The following is a 21136-nucleotide window of genomic DNA, read 5'->3' on the forward strand; positions in this document are numbered from 1 at the left end:
CATAGAGAGAGGCACTTGTGGGGAACAGTACTGGGTGTTATATGGAAACCAACTTGGTGATAAACTATATAAAAAAAAGAGTTTATATATTATAGCATTGGTTCTAAAACTAAGGAAGGTGGTGTCTGAATGGGGTGGAGAAAGCAAACTGGGCTCAACTCAGGAGTCTTTTCAAATGCCATGTGCCCATCCTATGGAAGAGGACGGGAGGCAGATGGTAGGAATGGTGATCAGGCAGGAGCACGTTTGAAAAGACACCTCAGGTAACTCTAATTATCTTACCCGTTTCAGAATCGTGTCACATTAACTAGAGTAAAAAAAATAATTCTCTTTCTTTTCCATATACTATTGTTAATGATATTTTCCTCCAAAGTTGGCTTCACTTTTCCTATGGCCTGACTTTTCTTCTGTGTGGTAGGCTGTTATGGAAATCACTGTAACAATTTACTCAGTAAAACTGTCTTGGCCAAGTAAAAAGGTTTTTTCCCCCTCAATTTTAAAAACTCTACTAATTTGTGGTGATAACAGTCTTGAGAGGTTGGAGAAGAAATTCAAAAATATATGATTGCCAAAAAATGTGGTAAATTCCCTTTTGTGTTGCTGCACAAGTATGAATTTACCCCAACCAGACCTCCCATGTTTAGGGACTTTCCTCAAACCCCTTGACTTTTTAAGATTAGGAAATGTGCTCTGGGTACAACTCCCCTAAGTATCCACACCCTCCCACTCCATGAAAGAGACACAACATCTGCTCCTCAGTTCTCTGGGAAAGTATATTAGATTATTAGATGCCTTCCTTTTCAAAATGGTGCTGGCTTACTCTCCTCTCTTTTTTCTGTTCTTTTTCTTTTCTTTTCCTTTTTCCTTTCTTTTCTTTTCTTTTCTTCTCTTTTCTTCTTTCTTTCACCTCTAGGACAAAGCAAAATAAAATCAGCCCTTTGATGTTTAAATCAGATAATAACATCTATTTCAACACAAATAACAGCTAATAGCATAAAGGTATGTCTTTTATACTTGCTGAGAAGCAAGAGTCAGTATCAGGCTGTCGTTTTCTCAGTTTCAGTGCAATGAATTTACCTTAAGAGACTTCTAGAAGCAAGAGATGCTGAAAATAAGACAGTGGGGGAGCAGAGGAAGATTATGAAATCTTACAGACTTGATTATGGAAACTTGCAAGATCTTATCCACATGATCAGCTTTTGTTTCTCAATCCTAGCAGAATCTATCAGAAAAGTGTGCATGTGTGTGAGACAGGAAAAGAGACAGAGACAATGAGAAGGCATGAGGAAAAGCAGGAAAGAAGTTAAGTATGCAAGTCTTCTTTCTGAAAAAACTTAGTGCCTTCCACATCACGTTATAAAAGACTGATAGAATGAGAAGTAGAAATTTCACTGGAGTAAATCTTTAGCAAAAAAATGAAGCCAGAGCGGGTCTGGCATTATTCACACTTAAACTACAATGAAGGACCAGGATTACCAGCTTTTGTTACAAACGAAAAATTGTTCAGTTTTGTAATTTTCCTAGTGTCTTATCTGTTTTAAATCCTCCTTCTTGGGGCTCCTGGGTGGCTCAGTCAGTTAAGTGTCCGGCTTTGGCTCTGGTCATGATCTCACAGTTCGTGGGTTTGAGCCCCGTGTCGGGCTCTGTGCTGACATCTGGCTCAGAGCCTGGAGCCTGCTTCAGATTCTGTGTCTCCCTCTCTCTCTGACCCTGCTCGTACTGTCTCTCTCTGTCTCTCAAAAAATAAATTAAAAAAACATAAAAAATTTTTTAATCCTCCTTCTTTAAAAACAAACAAAATGGAGGCATAAAGAAGTTTGCTTTTGTTTTAGCAAGAGCAGGAGAGGACAAAAGTTTCAATTCAGTTCAATCAAATGAGCATCTTGAGAACCACTTCAAAGCCAGGCAGAGTTCCTGCCCTCACAAAGTGGACATTTCCTGGGGAGACAGATAGTTCAAGTGCTGGAATAGCACACAGAGCCGGAGTATGAGAGGAAACGATAGAATTCAGTGGGCAGAGAGGCAGAGGTTAGGACCTGAGGTCCTGGGTTGGGAGAAACACTTGTTTTGGAACAATGCTGGGATCCTCAGATCACAGCAAACCCCCTCTGGCTAAGGTTCCACTTAAGAATGTAACAGACACCTACTCCCCCTCAGGTTTCCCTCAGGAATTTGACAAAAGATCTAACTAAAAATAAGCAGTAGACCACAGAAGGTCTGACCCACAAGAATTGATATGGCTGGAGGCCACCCTTCATATAATGGAACGGAGCCAATCAGGAATGGACAACCCAGCACCTAGAGTTATCCTGCCAATAAGGATAGAACCTGAGAAGGAAAGTGGGTGCCCCAGAACCTTATAAAACAAGGACATTTGTTTATTGTCCACGGGCATGCACTTTCCAATGCTCCGTCTCTGCAAAGAGAGCTTTCCTACTATTCTTACTTCCTATAATCTTCTAATACTCTAATGAACTTTTTGTCCACTGCCCATTTTGTGTCCACCTCTTCATGTTTGGAAGACCAGGAACCCCTGGGGAGTGAGGTAAAGAAACCTGAAAAAGGAGGGGCTGATCAGGAATGCTTCCCAGAGAAGGGATGTCCACACAGGGTTCCCAAACTCGGCTGCTCTTCAGAATTTCCAGGGGAGCCTTGGAAACGGCACATCCCAAGACTGCTCTCTGGATCTGGGGATCTGGAATCTCTAAGATAGCACTGTGTATTTACAAGGTTCCCAGGGTGAGAGTCCAGCCTGCAGCAGCTGGGATCCGGCAAGAGGATGGAGCCAGGAGGTGAGGGGAGGTGAGACAGCACTGTGCAAGACGAACCTGAACCAGAACCTGAACCAGTCCCCGCTGGTGACTGGCGCTCAGGGACGGAGGCAAGAAAGCTGCCAAACCAGGAGGGGCACTGTGCATCCGGCTGCAGAGGCCCAGTAGGTGCCGGGAAAGGGGGGCGGAACCTGGGAAGGAGTACGGGGAGCCTGAGAGCTGTGGGAACAGACAGGAGAGGTGTCAGGGAGCAGTCCCGGGGTGGTAAACAGCTCAGAACCAGTTCTCTAGCCCTTGGGTTGTGTGTGTGTGTGTGTGTGTGTGTGTGTGTGTGTGTGGTGTGTGTGTGTGTGTGTGTGTGTGTGTGTGTGTGTCTGTGTTTAATCTCCTGCACCCTCTTTCCCTTTTATCTGTGCTCGGCACCCCCACGATTTACCACTGGGGAAAAGAGGGGCGGTGCTATAGCATATGAGTTATTGATGGTCAGCTGATACCCTCCACGTTTTCACCTGCACAAAGAGAAGTGGACATCGCTTTATCAAGGAAGAAAGTGGTTCAATCCCAGTCTGTCCCTCTGTCCACTGGACCTCTCTCAGGCTCCCCTGTGTGACTTCTTGCTCAACCATCTACTTTCAATGCTGTCACTTATAAGTAAATATTATGGTTTGTTTGAGCCCCCTTCCTCTGAATGGTGGTACCCACTTCCCTAAAACACACCACATGACCATATACATACCGTCCCCCCTTGTCGCATGACAATATACATACTGTCCCCCCTTGTCACATGACCATATCCTCAGCTTGCAGATCTCCCTGCCTCTAGCAGACTCAAAATGTCATAACAATCTGAGTACATGCAACAGTAACGACTGTCACACCAGAGAGGGAAGTTTGAATGTTCAGTCTTCCAGTTCTAGCCAGCCTCACCTCCCTGCCAACGTTCATGGTCGCTTAGCCCAACTAGCGAAACTGACAGTCAGGAACAGACATCAGTGGGAAGATTTAATAAAAACATTTAGTGGTAACAGGTCAAGGCATAGATCTTTAAAAACCACAAATTTCTCCCCAAGCCTCTGTTTAAGTGACTACACTTGCACTAATAAGAAGTGAGGTTTCCCTAAGCAGAGGAAATGAGAGAAAACCAACCCCTCAATAACAAAGGTGATTGTCTTTACCGGTAACCACATGCAAACTAAACTGCACTGGGGGGACGTGTAAAGGCATTTCCCTTCATCCAACAGGTTTTTAAACAGGACCATCATTGAAAGAATTATCCAGTGAGCAGAATCTCAACTTAAACATACATATAAGACATTGGCCAGAAGATCACTTCATCCTCCACACAGATTCTTTTAAGCTGTTTCTGGTGTTTCCAATTTTAATAAGCCTCCATATGTTTCTGTAGAGAGATTTGGATATCCAAGATGAAGAGGAGAGGGATCAAAGAATGACTGACCCAAAACTTTGTTTTCTACTCTGTATCGAACTTAAACAAATGATTTGAACCCCAAATTAAAAGATATTCCCAGAGTGTCAGTCTCCCCTACTCAGAGAAGTATTTTCTCTTAAAGCCATATCAGTATGTTGGAAAGAGCTTTCATAAATTGAAAACAGCTCATAATCAAGAAATTTATTTTGGTGAAAGAAAGCTTTATAGAACAAAAGGCCCCAAGGGATATGTAGAAGGATCTTTGCATTAAAATCTTGTTTTGGGGAAAAAATCTTAAATGTGAATTGGGTTACTACTCTAAGGCTGTAGCTTAATTTATTGAATGAAGCCAGATCTATATTAAAAGTAAAGCAATTCAAAATACAAACCTAAAAGATGGGCTCCTGACCTGGCTCTCTAAAAAAGACAAAACCTGACACATAACAATGTTATTCTTTCCAGGAGATGGAAAGAAAAACGGAGCAATAAACAGAAACAGAGACATATAGAAAAGAGTAGGAAGCCAGAATATTCTGTTATCCATGGACAGGTGTCTTGCCTATGTCTCATACTTCAGCTGAATCTGAATTCTGAGTGTATAAGTGAAATAGAATAATAAGTCTTCACTTGGGTGTTTGATATTGTCTAAACCTTGTGAATATGGATTCAGAAACATCTGTCTTCCACATCATCTGTCTATGGCTTGCCTTAGACTAAAATCTTGGGTGAAACTAATAGCTCCAGTCATGCAAGCTGATGCCTCCAGGGGTAGGAGGTGAGAACACAGATACATTAATATAGCCATCAGAGAAATGACTCTAAGCCAGCAGCTGACACTGTTTAGTCTCATTGACTTACAAAGACTGGGTAGTTTTAAAAGTGAATTATGAAAGTGGTTCAGGGCTAGCTTGAGGAAAATGTTGGCAGGTATCAAAACCAGACTGCTTGTGGCCACTTCTTAGATTTCAGTTGACATGAGTTTGTGGTTGAGAAGTCAAGAGGGCTCCTGAGGAGTGAGAGTTCAGCCCTTTCTAGTCTGGTGCCAAATCCAAGTAAAGCATGAAAACCAATTTTTATACAGTCAAAGTCACCGCTAGTATATAAAGTTTTATAATCTGATGTGTACTACATGATCCTTGCTGTTTAAATTTCCATCATGCTGAGAATGCAGAATGGAAGTCACCGAATGAGGGGAGCAAGTCTAGACCTGCTCAGGGCCCAGGGGTTAGAAAGTTTATGTGAGTAATTACTTAGGCTTTAAGCCTGAATAATTCAATATCAAAACCGGGGCTGGTCCTAAAAAGAGATGCCAGGGGACCAGGAAGCCTGAATAGAGAGAAAGGCACATGGCCATTCCCCAGGCTCCAACACCTCAGTGCTGTGGGGGCTTACCAAGTTCTGCACAAATGAAAGGAAGGGCAGCTACGTGTGGCCTGTCCCTCCACACTCTCCTTAGAGCAGACATTCTGCACCATCAATGCAATAATACTCACTCTTTCCGCTTTAACCGCAAATTAAGTAGATGTAGCTAAAATCAAAAAGCATTTATATTGTGTTTACTAGAATTGTGCTTTTATGAAACACTGATATGCTAAAGTATGCCACTTTGAGCTCCCCAAGCATTGCATCGATAGAGCCTGAACCGTAGAATGCTGTAATGGTTAAAAGCACAGCTCTGGAGTCAGCTGCCTGAGTTCATAGCCCATCTAAGACACCCACTTAGCCATGTGACCTTGAGCACGTTTCCTAACCTTTCTCGGACTGAAGTTTTCCAAGATCTGCCTTATAATATTCATTGAGGGAAATAAGGTATCTATCTCATGCAGTAATTACGTGACCATTAAAAGAAATAATTCATGTAAAGTTTTTCCTCATGTATGTTATAATGTTGAATGGTCTCTTTTTTGAGATCCTATTTGTGCATAATATAAAAAGCGAAATGGTACCAGAGTTGGTTGTGAATACCAGATTCCTCTTCGCCTCTTTCCACTCTCTGAGGCTTGCTCTGAGAGCGCCAACAGCATTCAGTGTTTTAGCTGATTCTTTTGATACTTGCTTCCATTTTCCCAAATACTATGATTAAATTCAGACCTGATATGTCAATTCCTTCTTAAAATAGGTGAGGATTTAACTCTGTTATATTAGCGTGCATACACACACACACACACACACACACACACACACACACAATCTGTACCTTTCTATTCTCCACCAGGCTCTAATGTTATACAACACCCTCTGTCTACATGCAATTATTGTTGCCAGCTGAACCACAGACTGAACTATGACATTTCCGTATATATATATATATATATATATATATATATATATATATATATAATTGCCTCAGTTGAGTTGGTTGGTTGGACTTGTTTTCTTTGACAGGAATGGAAGGGAGCTTCCTAATATGGCCACATACATCAAGTATACTAATATATTTTTGAGATATCTCTACTGAAACCTTCTGTCTTCCACATTAATCTGTTTTAGTTTTACACAGCCGCAGTTTTGTGCCTTCTCTTCATCCACCTGGGAACCTATTTATTTCTCTTCTCTGTACCAGTTGCAGTTTCCTGATCTCCTTTTTCTTAATTTATTTCTTTGCATTACTAGAACAATCCTTCAGTAACTTTCATAGAAAGGATGTATGTTTTAAGACTTTAATATGTCTTTAAACATCCTCACTTTTAACTGCTGATTTGACTTTATAAAGAATTCCAGGTTGGAAAATATTCTTTCAGAATTTTAAGGAGATTGTTATAGTCTTTCCAGTTTCCACTGTTATAACTAGTCTGGTTCAATTCTAAAACTTGTGTTCGTGTGTGCTTTTTTTATGTGTGTGCCTTTGCTTATGCACGTGCATGGTGCTGTTTGGTTTGGTTTGGTTTTTAATCTGTAGAAACTTCTGGGGTTTTCTCTGTATTCCTCTTGCTCTGAAATTTCTTAATACTGAGTCTCGGGTATTTTGTTTTGTTTGTTTGTTTGTGTTTGTAATTGATTACTTTGGAACTTCAGTGTAAAAACTTATGTCTTAAAGCTCTAAATGTTTTTCTTGAATTATATCTTTGGTAATTTTCTCCTTTATTCTTTTTCTCACTAATTCTTACTAGTTAGAACTCCTACTAATTCTATGTTTTATTTACTGGATTGAGTCTCTACTTTTCTTATTTTCTCCTTTTGTAGGAATACCTTTTGTACTTTTTGAACAATTTTCAAATTTTTACTTGTGTGAAATGTCTTATTTTAATTTTGCTATATTTAATTTCCAACAGCTCTTTCAAGATTTCCTGTTGCATATTGTTCTTGTTCCATAAATGCAGTGCCTTCTGGGGCACCTGGGTAGCTCAGTCACTTAAGTATCCAACTCTTGATCTCAGCGCAGGTCTTGATCTCAGCATCATGAGGTCAAGCCCCACATTGAGCTCTGTGCCTAGTATGATGTTTACTTAAAAAAATAACAATAAAAATATAAAAATACAAATTAAAAATAATAATAACGCAGTGTCTTCCTTCTTTCTCTGAAGATCATAGTTATTGAGCCCTCTGTTTAGTTTTGTTTTAGTTTGAGTTTCCCTTTCTTTTTCTTATTTATTTTTGAAACATTTTCTTTTTTTCTTTCCTTTGTTTTAGTTTTGGGTTGCATTAGGTTTTACCTCTCACCTTGGAGTCTCTTCTAAAGAACTGGTGATACTTAGCTGTCACTCATAGTTAAGGGACAGGAGCTAGAGAGAGCTAATTATAAGCTCAGTGTGCCTCAGTGGGATTTATGAGCCTTCTATTCAAGTGCCTAACAGGGACCTGTTTTTCCACTGGATAGTTACAAGTATCAATATCAATATCTTATTTTCTTGGGCTTCTTTCTCCTAAAAGAAATATTCCAATGTCCAGTTACAACAAGGGTGCTGGTGACCCCTTCTGAGAAGAGACCTGGGGGAGGGAGATGCATCTCTCAGAAAGACATTCTCACCAAATGCCCTGTCAGCACTACTGCAGCATACCACACTTTTAGCTGCCCTGGCAAGCAAGAAGTCAGGTTCCTGCTCCAGTTTCTTTGAGAAGCTTTTCTTCTTAAGTTTATTTAGTTTGAGAGAGAGTGTGTAGGTGGAGAAGGAGAAGAGAGAGAGTGAGAGGGAGGATCCTAATCAGGTCCTGGGCTGCACTGTCAGGGCAGAGCCTGACACAGGGCTCAAATTCATGAGTTCGTGAGATCATGACCTGAACCGAAATCCAGAGTGAGGTTCTTAACCGACTGAGCCACCCAGGTGGCCTCTCTGCTGCAGTTTGTCTACAGAGACTGTCCCTACTTCTTGCTCAGGTTGCCAGGAATAGTTAGCCAGCTGGGCATGAGAAAGGGGAGACAGGGTTCTAACTACTCCATAAACGGAATTTCCAAGCCTGCTGAAGTACCTTTCCCGCCAACTCCAGAGCCTGTTCCAGATTCTATGAAATAATAAAAGGACTCCTCGTTGTCACTCCTCTCTGATAAGTCTCTTTCCAAGTCCCTCTCTGCTTCCATCTTCTGGAATTTCATTGATACTTCCAGTCCACTCTTTGGCTTCTCTCAGTCTGCTTTGTCCTTTGGTCTTAAACCTTTATAAATTATTTGTGGTCAGCTTTGGAACACTTGGGAGGGAAAACAAGCAACCATGTGTATTCAGTCTACCGTAACATTTAATAATGTTAAATATTTTACCATCATTTTTATCACTGCATAATAATATTATTAGCTAACATGGCTATCATAATAACCATTTCTCAGGTCCTCTGGTCACTGTGAATATCGACAAATTAAAAGAAGGAAGCATTATTGGTGAAAAGTAAAAACGTGGGCATGTTTTGTATATCTCAGCCTGGTTTTTAATAGCTCAGCAACAGAAAATTCTTTCTCCTCCCTCTCAACTAAATTGTGTTTCTTTAGTGACTTTCCCCAAACTTTCTGGGTTCCTTTCCTACAGTAACATTTCAATAGGCCCCTTGATGACATTTTGACCTCCTTGTGACCCTCTGGCTCTTTGCAAGTCCTTTCTCTCATAAACCTATCTTGGTATTTCCACATTGCCTTTCACTTCTTACTGTTTCCAAGTGCTCTAGTTGGCTCTCCCCTTGTTCAGGTCCTCAGCAGATCTTGATAATTCAGCTCACAGAGCATTGACCCAGCAAGGTCATAACTGAACTTCAGATGACGTCCTTTTAATTGTGGCATGTGCTCCTGAGCTCTTCAGAGAAAAGGCTCCCTGTGGGGGTGAAATAATAAAAGCAATAAGAACAAACTACTGCTTTTCAAAACATTTCCAATAATTTTGCAAGCAAGCAGTGAAGGAAAAACTGGTATATTAACTCTGTAGGGGTGTGAACCCAGAGTGTTCTGTGACCTGAGGCTGTTACATAAAGTACAGGAGCAAGGTTTAATGGACCTCGCATCTGCCTCAGATTGTACAAGTGGGGAGAAGGAAGGATGACCGCTCCCCTCCTTAACTCGGAGTTGTTCCGTGGGACAAGCCAAAATCCTTTCTTTGCCTGGAATATGAATTACTAGCAATTCCTCCATAGACCTTTGAATACAAGGACTCAAATTCCTGAAGAAATCTTCAATTTCTACTCCTGTTTCTTTCCATCTTTCTCTCTAAATACCTGTCTAATCATCCTGCAGAGAGAACTGGAATTCTGACTGCAAGTGACATCTCTGCTCTGCTAAATGTTCCCCTTGGCTTAGGATTCTTCAGTGTATTTATTTATGTATATAACACAGAGATGTAAGTGTTCTTACCAAGAATGCCATGCATTGAAACCTCTGGATTTATGCAGAAGCTTTCAACACTGGAGTGAAAGGGCAGAGAAAAAAAAAAGTAAGGAAATAACAAAGACACAATACCACCACAAAGCAAAAGTGAAGGGCCTTGAGGTGACCTGTGCAAAAAGATAATTGTTTGGCAACTTCCTTTCTACCAAGAAACAATTTACTGTAAGACCAACCTAAGGAAAATACGCAGTTAATCATCCAGCATGTGAATAAGGTTACATAATGGAATAACTTAGGTAAAAATGCTATAGTTGGCTGAAAACCCCTGAATGGCAATTGTTTAATACAAAAGAAATACAGGCAAAGTCTTGAGTCAGAAATCCCTGGTTGATTGAACTCTCCATTCCCACTGTCCCTTAGCAAACCTCCTAGTAAGCTGAGGAGGTTTGCCAGTGCCATGAAATATTTTGGTTTCATGAGAGATCATTTATTTTGGCTGCTAAAACTCCATATGTCATATCTTACCTTCTCTTGGGTTGAAAAATACTCAATTCACAGAAGAGATAAGAGAAGTTGCCCTTTGGAATAAAAACAAAGAAAATACATTTGTATTTACCAGGTACTTCCTAGAATGAGGGAGGATATGCGTATTCCTTAAGTCCCCCCCCCCATCTGTTGCTTTCTCCAACTTTAAACTCCTCCAAGACAAGTTTTTTGAAGACTGAATGATGGGAATTTATACCAACCCCAGACCATTCATGATATGACCCATTTTTTTTTAATAAAATAGACTCTTTTCCCCTATCACAATACTGAGCTCATTATAATTTCCACCATCAATACCCAATTGTGAATAAAATAATAAAAATAACAGAGTAGTTTATCCCACACTGGCTTCCAAATAATTATTTTTTCCACATTTTTTTTCTGGATCTTTGTGATTTCTGTAGGAAAATTGAAGTGATTTACGTAAAAGAAAACGTGAGAAGTTTAATAAGTTGGGAGAAATCGTACCCAAGGAAACAAAACAGTGACAATGTGGGGGGAGGTATTTAACTAGCCCTCGATAAATATGCCAATATGGCTGGAGGTTCTACATCTTTCCATTAGTGGTGATTTTAGGATATTTTAAAGCTTGCACCACCCTCGCAATGATGCAGCTGCTGTGCTGTTTTTCTTGGCAAGTGTCAGGATCTTTTGCGGGGACTGAACAAACCTTAGCTTCGAAGCAGAGCAACTCTAGAACTAGACTGCTGGATGGGTCTCCTGAGAGTTCAAATATTTGAGTAAAAAAAATATGTGTAAAACTCACTTCTTGTTTGGATGCAAGGAAATACGGACATTTAACCAGGTGTGAAAACATGGCTGAGCTTCCGGAAATGTGGTGTCAGGTCTCTTGTCTCAAGGGATGATGGGAGATGAGCCTTCCCAGGCCACAGAAGCTTGGCAGAACAGCTCGGCTCCCCAATAGGCACAAAGAAGTGTCCATCTCTACTTTGTTGACCTGGTTTCCTTGGGGGCTTTCAATTAGGAGCACATTCCTTTTCTCCCTTTACTGTTTTCTGGTTTAGACCAGGTCAATAAGCACCTGAAGCTTTTTGGACAGCAAATAATAAGCTTAATCAGCCTCCTGATGAGTGAAAATGCTCTTGGAGTCTTAGAGCACTTGAGCCTTTGGCATTTTCCTATTCAAGATAAGCCTAGATAATATCTGGGATCAAATGTAGTTGATGAGGTTTGAAGTGCCCAAATGCATACTCCTTTTCTTTCTTTTAAAGAGAACTTAGCCCGATTACACCAAAAAAAAAAAAAAAAAAAAGTAGACTATTAAGTACCTGGTTTCCTCACCAAAAACTTCTCTTTTTAAAAAAAGTTTTCTTTAGAACCAAAATATAAAAGTGGCGAGAAGTTTTTGCAGGAAAATTAGTTGTTTATGGGATGCAAAGAGGCTAGGAAGATAATATTTTAACCTGGCAAACAGCTGAAGCATACAATCTTAAGCTCTGTAAAAGTTAAAGTCCTTAATTTGAAAAAGGCTGAAATTAAAAAAAAGGATAGTTTTACAGGAATAAACAATCCATAAGCAATGCTAGGTGGCCTTTTCAGAAACACAGCATCTGTGACTTTCTTTGGTAAATTAACTTTGTTCAAGTCACTCTTCATAAACAAGAGAACACCTCAACCATTTATTTTTACTTACTGCTGATAAAATTAAATCCATATTTCTAGGGTGTTTTTCCCCCATCTATCCTTCTGTATCTAGATAGTCCCAAGCACTCTGCAGTATTCCTCATGCAGTGACTTTCAGGAGACCATCATTTTCCTGATTGCAACATCATCGTTCAGTGCACTGGAGTTATCATTCTTTTGAGATGTATTTTGCAACATCACTCATTGTGAACTGATAAATGAAAACATGCACAAGTCAAATACATTCTTCATGAAAGGACTAAGAGTTTCCTTCTTCGAGATACGGTCCCCAAGCCCCTGGCTGGAAACAAAAAGAAAGATCTGAGTCATCCCAGTAAAAGGGGAACTTGTTTCAGGAAACCTGGCAGCAAAGCTATTTGCCAAGAAGAAACACTTTCTGTGGCACCTAACTTGCATTGTCCTGGCCTAGCTACCCCTTTCAACTTGCAGGCTTGCGAGCATGACTTCCTCCCAAGCTGGTTTCCTCTGCCTCTGATCCCCCCCAACCCAAGACCCACTGTCTGGTCTGCACATGGCTGAGGCTCACCCAGCAGCATGATGGTTGCATCATAACTACTTCATAATGATGTTGAAACGTGCTGCCATAATGTAGTGGTTAATCAGGACAAAGTGGAAATCGTCTCCATGGTGGAACCAGGGGAAACCAGGGAATGACACGCATCCTTGTCAAATGTCTGCCAACAAACTCTGGAGATAAATATAAAGTGAGTTTGAGTTTTAGACAAAGCTAGAGAGTGCTGGTCTGAGAAGCAATGCAGTATCATGAAGTCCTGTCAAATAATAATGCTTCAATTCAAATCAATTTAACTTATTCAATATTAGATGTTATAGGAATCCAGAAAGAAAAAGGTCATTTCTGACTAGAAAATTTGGAAGGACTGTATGAAGAAGGTAGCACTTGAGCAAGATTTTGAAGATGAGGCCGAATGTGAGCTCCTCACAAAGAGGTGTGGGAAGGAATATGTGGGAGCCAGAAGGAACAGTGGCAGCAAAGGCATAGGGCAGAAGTGGGAACTGGTATAGCGAAGAGGGTAAGAGAGAAGCTGGATAAACAGCCTGAGGGTCCTACCTTGGTAGGACTGACTTCCATGCCCAGGTAGGTAGACTATTCTCTCCACAAAGGAATATCCTTGATGGTTTCTGCGCAGGAGATTATCGTAATCAGAGCACTGTTCTTATGAAAATGAATCTGACCAGGCAAGTGGATTGGACTGGAGAGAGGAAGGACACAAAGCAGACAGCTGCTGGGACCCAGATGCAGTAATCCTCAAGCGAAGTGAAGATCCGAGTCATGGGTGACAGTGGTGTTGGAAGTAGGGACAACAGGAGAGACAGAACAAGGCATGAGTCAAAGACCTGGATGTGAGCTGGACCTGAGGGATGAACAAGAAGGAAACTACAAGGTCACATTGACCACATGACCAGGATGGTCACAGGAACTTGTCTGAGATATATTTTACTTAAAGAAACATCCAGGCATCTAATACCAGACTTGAAGATGGGACATTGCAGGAGAAAAGAGAGCTAAGAGCCAGAAATGGTGACAGGGCAGGGTCTGCATAAGGTGGGACCCAAAGACAATTAGCATACTGGTGCTCACTTAGTATCAGTTAGTAAGTATCAACTAATTATATACATGAGAGTGGAGAAGGGGATAAATATATCAATATATATTTGTAAGCTCCACTTTCAGCAAAAATTGAACTCAATGAAATTCAGATACAGATAAAGGCTGAAAAGTATAAAAGACCTGAGGAAGAAGAGCTTAAATTGAGAGCATTTTGGCATCTAGTTATATTAATAAAATAGCACCTGAGTGGCTTAGCCAGTTAAGCATCTGACTCCTGACTTCAGCTCAAGTCATGATCTCAGTCATGATCTCATGGTTGTGAGATCAAGCCCCAGGATGCATACATGCACTCTCTCTCCTCCTCTCAAAAAGCAAAAAATTAAATTAAATTAATAAAATAAAATAAAATGTGCATACCATGATGTAATTGTATCAAAGAGCATAACTTGCATTAATGAACTATAGCAACCACTCACAAAATCCAAGAATATTTTTTAAAGTACCAAGAGTACTGCTTTGCTCAATAAATTATGTAATCAAAACAAACCTATGGCATTCTTCTAAAGTAGTAGAATTTCTTAATCCAAGAATCCAGGCACTCTGCAGCCAAAAGTGGCTCATTACACAGAAAATTCAATAGTTCGATCTCTCATTGAGAACAATGCTTCTGTTCATCAACTGTTGCAAATAGTTTTCTTTTGGGCTTTTTGTTTTTCTCTTCCTAAACTAGCAACATGTTGTAGCAACTAAGTTAGAGACAATGGTTATTTCTCCAAGCACTTGATTTTTTTCTCTTTCTCATTTCTTAAAAGGTTGAGTGCTGGTGGAAGATGAATACGTGCACTTGTCCAAAAAATTGTCAATAGCAGAAAAGAAATGGGGAGGGATACCTGGGCGGTTTAGTTGATTAAGCATTGGACTTTGGCTCAGGTCATAACCTCATGGTACATGAGTTCAAGCCCTGCATAAGCATGCTGCTGTCAGTGCAGAGCCCCCTTCAAATCCTCTGTTCCTCTCTCTCTTTGCAGCTCCCCCATTCTATTCTCTTTCTCTCAAAAATAAATTAAAATTTTTAAAAATCTTAAAATAAAGAAAAGAAATAGTGAACAGTGATAATATCACCAACCTTATTTATGTAGCATCCTTACTTGGAAGAGCTGAGAATGGGTTTAGAGTTATTTCAATACACCAGTATACATGGAAAATGTTATGGTGTTCATGTTATGGATTTTTTAGCTTGGCCAATAAAACTTTCTGTACTCTACCAATAAAGTGTATTACTAAGATGTCAACTTTTAAACCTGCGTCCCCTTTGGTCAGTTCTTTCTAAAACTTTTTTTTAACATTTATTTATTGTTAAGACAGAGAGAAACTGAGCATGAGTGGGGAGAGGGGCAGAGAGAGAGGGAGACACAGAATCGGAAGCAGCCTCCAGGCTCTGAGCTGTCAGCACAGAGCCCCATGTGGGGCTCGAACTCTTGAACCAGGAGATCATAACCTGAACCAAAATTGGATGTTTAACTGACTGAGTCACCTAGGTGCCCCTGGTCAGTTCTTTCTAAACCCCCATACCAAATATATCATCTGAAATTATTTTCACCAAGGTTACTTTTGTTGCAGAACTAAAATTTTAAATTTTGAGTCTAAACAGGATTAATAATTTGACAAATCCCAGCCTTTCATTTTCAAGGAAAATAATTGGGCTATAGGAGTGGTAGTGGGGGGGTCAAGGTACAAAGGAGGGAGGGAGCTGGGAAAGCAGAGATGGGAGTTGCATTATCATATGCACAATTTAGCCCTTAACTATAAATAAATAAACAACTAAAAGGAAAAAGGACATTTCAGTTATTTCAGTGAAGTCCAGAAATTTCTGAGGTACTCCTCACCTTTTCTCAAGCCAGCTGCCAAGGATAAGGTAAAATGAGTTCCAACTAATGGACTTCGTAAATCATTTGTTAAAGCATGAGCATCTTTCAATTTCAAAATTCTTTTCTGTGGTTTTCCAACAAGACAGCAGCTAAGGCATTTAAAGTCTCTCCCAGCCACTGTCCTTTTCTCACTGCCATAAACCCTCTAAGGAAGGAGGAGATGGCGGCCTAACCATTCTGCCTTCCTGGTCCACCAAGGGACTTCCCAACAGGTGATGGTAGCAGAGACAAGATCGGTCCCTGTTTTGAAAAGGGAGTTAGCAAAGGTGAAAAAGCACAGCTCAGACATATTTTCAGTTGGTCTTTAGGTATTCATGGAGAGCTAGTTTTGTGAGGGATTCAAAAATGAATAAAACACAATCTCTCCCCTCAGAAGACTAGCTCAAGGAGGAACTAGGAAACTTCCCATTAGTTGCCACTGTTGGAAATGGTGGGGCCAAGGGACCTCTGCTCTGCTCCCCCCCCCCCCAGGCTATTGAAATCTTCCTACTACATCCTCTTCTCGGCCTAGGTGAAGTGACTGGGCAGAAGTATGAATTACTTAGTTCATCTTGGCCCTCCTCCTTTCTCTCCTTCCTGAAGTTGTTTGCTGTCCCTGTCCCAGCCATGTCAGAAATCTTGGCATCTGGCTCAAACCCTCCCCAGCCACCGCCAGGAAATGGTCTGAAGTCAGTCATTCAACCAGAACTGCCATGTATTTCTCTTGTGGTTAGAGCACAGCAATGAATCTTTAAGAGGGAATTGTCATTCTAAAGTAAAGCGGCTGCTTTTCTTACATAACTTATGGAAAGCCAGGTCCTCCATTTCTATAGAGCCATCACCACCTCCAACCGTGGCAAGAACTTACATCCCAGTGATGCTTTCACTCAAGAATTTTGTCTTAGCTTGGGCTGCTATGATAAATCACCACACTGAGCTGCTTAAACAACAAATATTAATTTCTCACCATTCTGAAGGTTGGGAAGTCTGAGGTCAAGGTGACAGCATGGTCAAGTTCTGGCGAGGGCCCTCCTCCTGGTTTGCAGAGCGCCACCCTCTTACTCTGTCCTCCCATTGTGGACAGCATGTCTCCTCTTATGAGAACACTAATCCCATCCATGAGATCTCCACCCTCATTACTTGCTCACCTTCCAAAGGGCCAACCTTCTGATACTATCACATGTGGGGAGGAGGTTAGGGTTTCAATGTATGAATTGGTGGGGGGATACAGTCAGTGCATAAGCAGATTTGTTGCCACTTAAGCTCCTCTGTAATTGTGAGTTGGTGGGTGGGGCAGCGATTTTGGAGACAAGGCCCTCTGGATCCTTGAGAAATCACTCCATTCACTTGATCTCATCAGCTGTTAAACCTCTGAGCCTGCACTCACTATTGCTATGGTAAGCAGTAGCCACCATGGCTATTTTTATTTACGTTAATTAAAATCAAATGAAATTTAAAATTTTGAGTCTCAATCACTTTAGCTACTTCAAGGTTTCATTTGTTTAGCCCATTTCAAGGTTCACTTCCTGGGACAACAAAGAACATGTCTGTTGCTGCAGAAATTTCTAATGGACAGCACTGCTGTGAACCTATATTCAAACCATGGCTGAGAATCACTTTCAGAGGTGAAGTTCATGCAACAGCAATTTAACTATTTATGTAAAAATTGGCCACAATAAAAAATTTAAAGTATAATTGTGCAAGACAATTTATTCTCCCACACATAAAAGGAGAAGAGACAACACTTTTCATTATACACCAAAGAGAGAACATAAAGACTTCCTAGATACAGTAAGGACTGAACCGAAATGAGTTAGAAAACAAAAAAGTTGATGGTCCAACAGGCTTAGTCTTTGGAGGTCTATGTAAAGACGTACTTCATAATTATAATAATTCTCACACAATACTTTAAAATTCACATAAATATTTTAATCTGGATATTGTTGCTTCCATGTCTAATAAAAACACATATGGAGAGACTGCAGTGTTAAAATTTGATATATCACACACAAAGCACAAGACAACCTCCTGCCAATCAGGTACAGGGCTCTGAAGTACAGAAACCAGGAACAAAAAGACTAGCACATGTCACATCATGTGACATCATGTGACAGCCATCATGAAGACCCTCCTAGTGTTCTAGCAGCTGGGGAACCTTGTCTTGCCTCTTAAAGCTCTGGTTAGTGCTCTCATTCTCCTTGGTGCCAGAGTAGTGGCTTTTCCAGACCCAGAATATTCTTGGTTCTTTGCTTTCTGAGGGCCTTCTCTGCAGCTTGCCAACAGCCTGGCTGGTGTAGGCTAAAGCAGCCAGGAAGGTGGCAGCAAGGTCGACCTGTGAATTGCAAGCCAATGCAATTTTGAGAATAACTAGCTTGGTGGCTGAACTTCAGAAAGAAACATTTCCATTTCTGAAACTCCTCTCCTGAACCCCAGTCTGGATCTCTCTCTGTGTCTAATCCATCACTTAATAGAATGACAAAATGGAGAAGGGCATAAAGAAAGAAGCCAAACATGAATTCTAGAGGACTTCCCTGCTTCTTCCTCCCTGTTTCACCTGATTCCCAAAGCTAACTACCCTTTCCCAGGAAAGCTCACACTGAGGGAAGGTTACCACTCATACACACAGAGAATCATTCCTCCCTATTGAGCATGAGCATGAGCATGAGCAAGGATCCCAAAGAGCCTTGGTCTGTCCTGCCTGCACCCCCACATCACACTAACTGTCCTGGTAGCCCGTCATGGAACCTGAAGACTGAGTTTTTAGAGCTGCAGCAATCAGTCAACACATACTGATTGGCACTAGTTATGGATCCAAGCTCCTTACCTTCATGATGCCTCCAGATAGAAGTACTCCCCTCTTAAAATGCAAAAATCTGAGAACAGAGAGTGATAAACAGTCACAGAATCTTTAGTCATTGATGACTGAATGTCTAAAGTGGACAGCGCAGGGAGGTTATTTGAGGGACACAAGGCCATACTTGAGTGGAGTTAGAGAAAGGGAAAGGAGAGGGAGAAGGACCATAAAGTCAAACTTGGCATAGCTGTAGTTAAGTGTGTGGCTTGGGCCCTCCTTTATTTCACTATCAAGAAGTCTCTGGGAATTAGTTACAAGAATTTTTCCCTTCTATTGTTTTCTCCTTGGTTTTGTTCATGATTTCCTCAAACACTTAGACATGTTTTTACTGAAAGAGCTACACTTAGAACATCCATTAATTCTCTATAATTCTCATGTTAATACACAACAGCTATAGACACAATATTTGTGCTGTTCCGAAATTCAGGTTACAGCTGGGCCTCCGATGGGATGGTGTTAGGAGCTGGGGTCTCTGGGAGGTGGAATAGGTCCTGAGGGTGGAGTCATAATGAATGGGATTAGTTACTTTATAAAAAAGGCCTCAGGGAGCACCCTTGCCCCCTTCTGCCATGTAAAAACACCCAGAAAAAGCAGCAGTCTATGAGCCAGGAAGGAGGCTTTCACCAAACACCAAATCTGTCAACACCTTGACCTTGGACTTTCCAGCCTCCAGAACTATGAGAAATAAATTACTGTTGTTTTATAAGCAACCCAGTCTGTGGTATTTTGTTATAATGGCCTGAACAGACTAAGACAACACCCTTAAGACAATAAACCTTTCTCCTTATCATACTCTACTTAGGACAGTAAGTAACACATCATTTGTGGTATTGGCTTTAAGATGGCTCTCATGCTCACAGGGAAAGGAGCCAATTGATTGGGAGGCATCCCCAAGCACTTTCTTTTCTTCCAGGCTGAGTGGGAACATCATATTGGAAATGATAAATAGGACTAGCATGTTTCAAAGCTTGCAGGCAGAGGTAGTCTGGATCAGCTACAGAGCTGCTCTGTGACACCAGTAAGATGACAGTTTTAATTGCACATGGTGGATGAGCTAATTATGGTCAGAAAGTTAGCACTAGGGTTGCAATGAACGACACATTTTTTTTCTGGGCAACACAGCACACAGGTGACATCCTTTTGTAATTCAAGTGTTTCTTCAAGACTTTGGAAAGATATTTAAACCAAAAGAGTTCAAGATAAAAGGGGAAGCGGGGGAAAAGAGTATCTGTGGGCGACTGTGAAGGTTGAGTGGTGAGCAGGAAGTGGAGTTCAAAAGAGGTAGAGTAATGGCTCACAAAAGTCAGCAATAAGTGGGAAGAAGCAATTAATTGGATCAGTCTGTTAAAGCTCAAAACAGCCTGATAGAAAGACGACGTAATATCCTGATTCCCAAGTCAGGATCCCAAACCTGCCATATGACTAATAATTAAAGCCAGCTCTTGGGAAATAAATTCTTGAATTTGTATATTCAAAAGGGAGGATGCAGTTAGCCCTTTAACCTTGCTCCAAACTTTCTTTTAGGGGGTAAATTCTGTAAGATCCTCCAGAAACTGTTTGGAAGCATTCTATATAACCGTGACGAATTTGAGGTCCTCATGAAAGGTCCAGGAAACAGCCTCCACTTCCAAATGTCCGGCCACATCCTACACAACCCCCAGAGTTTGCTTTTGAAGACTCAACTGCTAGCCTCAGTTTGGACATCAGGAAGGTTTATTGATGATATTGTTGGTTTTTCTATTTCTTTGTCCTTTTTTTGACCTAACATTTATACTTGCAGGCACACATATACATACACTAACTGCACCCAGAATCTTGGCAGAAATAGGAAAACTAGTTCCACTACAGGGAGCAGAGGTGAACACAGGCCAGGGGTTTGGATGTCAGAATGAAAAGCAGATGCACCCCCACACAGTTCTCCCACCCTCACCTGGGAAGAGCCCCGGGCTTCCAGAGGAAGAATGACCTTGGTCTCTGTCAATAGTTACCAGTGTAATTGTGCTCAAAGTAGGAGATGATTTTAATGCTGTTTTTAAACTGTATGATGACCCCACCTTTACCTGTTGAGGAGGCACATTTATCCAAATCTGTGACTAAGAAAAAAGCAAGTGACAAAAAGCCATTGAAGTGTTTGGCACTGACAGCTGAGGAATAAAAAGAAAAAAGTCAAGAGTTCTTCTCTCCCCTTAGTAGGAAAAAGGGAAGCATGTGTGGTCCCAAGGTTAGGAACAGTGGAGGATGCATTGCACTGTTGGTAGGTGGCAGAAAATAGACCAGTGGGAGGAAAGAGCTGAATGCCATCACCAAGGGCAGTCTGTGATGATGGTTCCATGTCAAGAACAGCTAGAAGCAAGGCACTGGCAGAGACTGAACCAAAGGCTTAAAGAACACAGGGAGCAAAAAGGCGGCTTCTGGTCAGTGCTCAACATCCAATGGAATCACTTGTGGTCACACATGGAGCAGTGGTGGAGAAGGGCCTCAAGCCCCAGAGACTGCTTTAGTAGGCCTGGGCTAGGGCAAATAAATTTCCGTATCTAACAAACTTCCAGGCAGTGCCAACGTTTCTGGTACTGTAGATAGACACATTTCTGCAAGACAGCTTGATTGAGGAGTACCTGGGTGACTCAGTTGATTAAGTGTCCAACTGTGGCTCA

The 21136-nt window shown here is 41.2% G+C and overlaps 1 long non-coding RNA gene across 1 annotated transcript; it reads right to left on the reverse strand.

The window, feature by feature from the left end:
• Positions 1 to 793: 793 nt before the first annotated feature.
• Positions 794 to 10503, reverse strand: LOC115305554. The gene is made up of 4 exons (XR_003914843.1): positions 10466 to 10503; positions 9968 to 10017; positions 9274 to 9434; positions 794 to 909 (listed from the first exon to the last, which is right to left on the reverse strand). It is a non-coding gene; the product is annotated as an uncharacterized LOC115305554 (long non-coding RNA).
• Positions 10504 to 21136: the final 10633 nt, after the last annotated feature.

The sequence above is a fragment of the Suricata suricatta genome, chromosome 10 (genome assembly GCF_006229205.1).
Source record: "Suricata suricatta isolate VVHF042 chromosome 10, meerkat_22Aug2017_6uvM2_HiC, whole genome shotgun sequence".
In the NCBI taxonomy this organism is placed as follows: Eukaryota; Metazoa; Chordata; class Mammalia; order Carnivora; family Herpestidae; genus Suricata; species Suricata suricatta.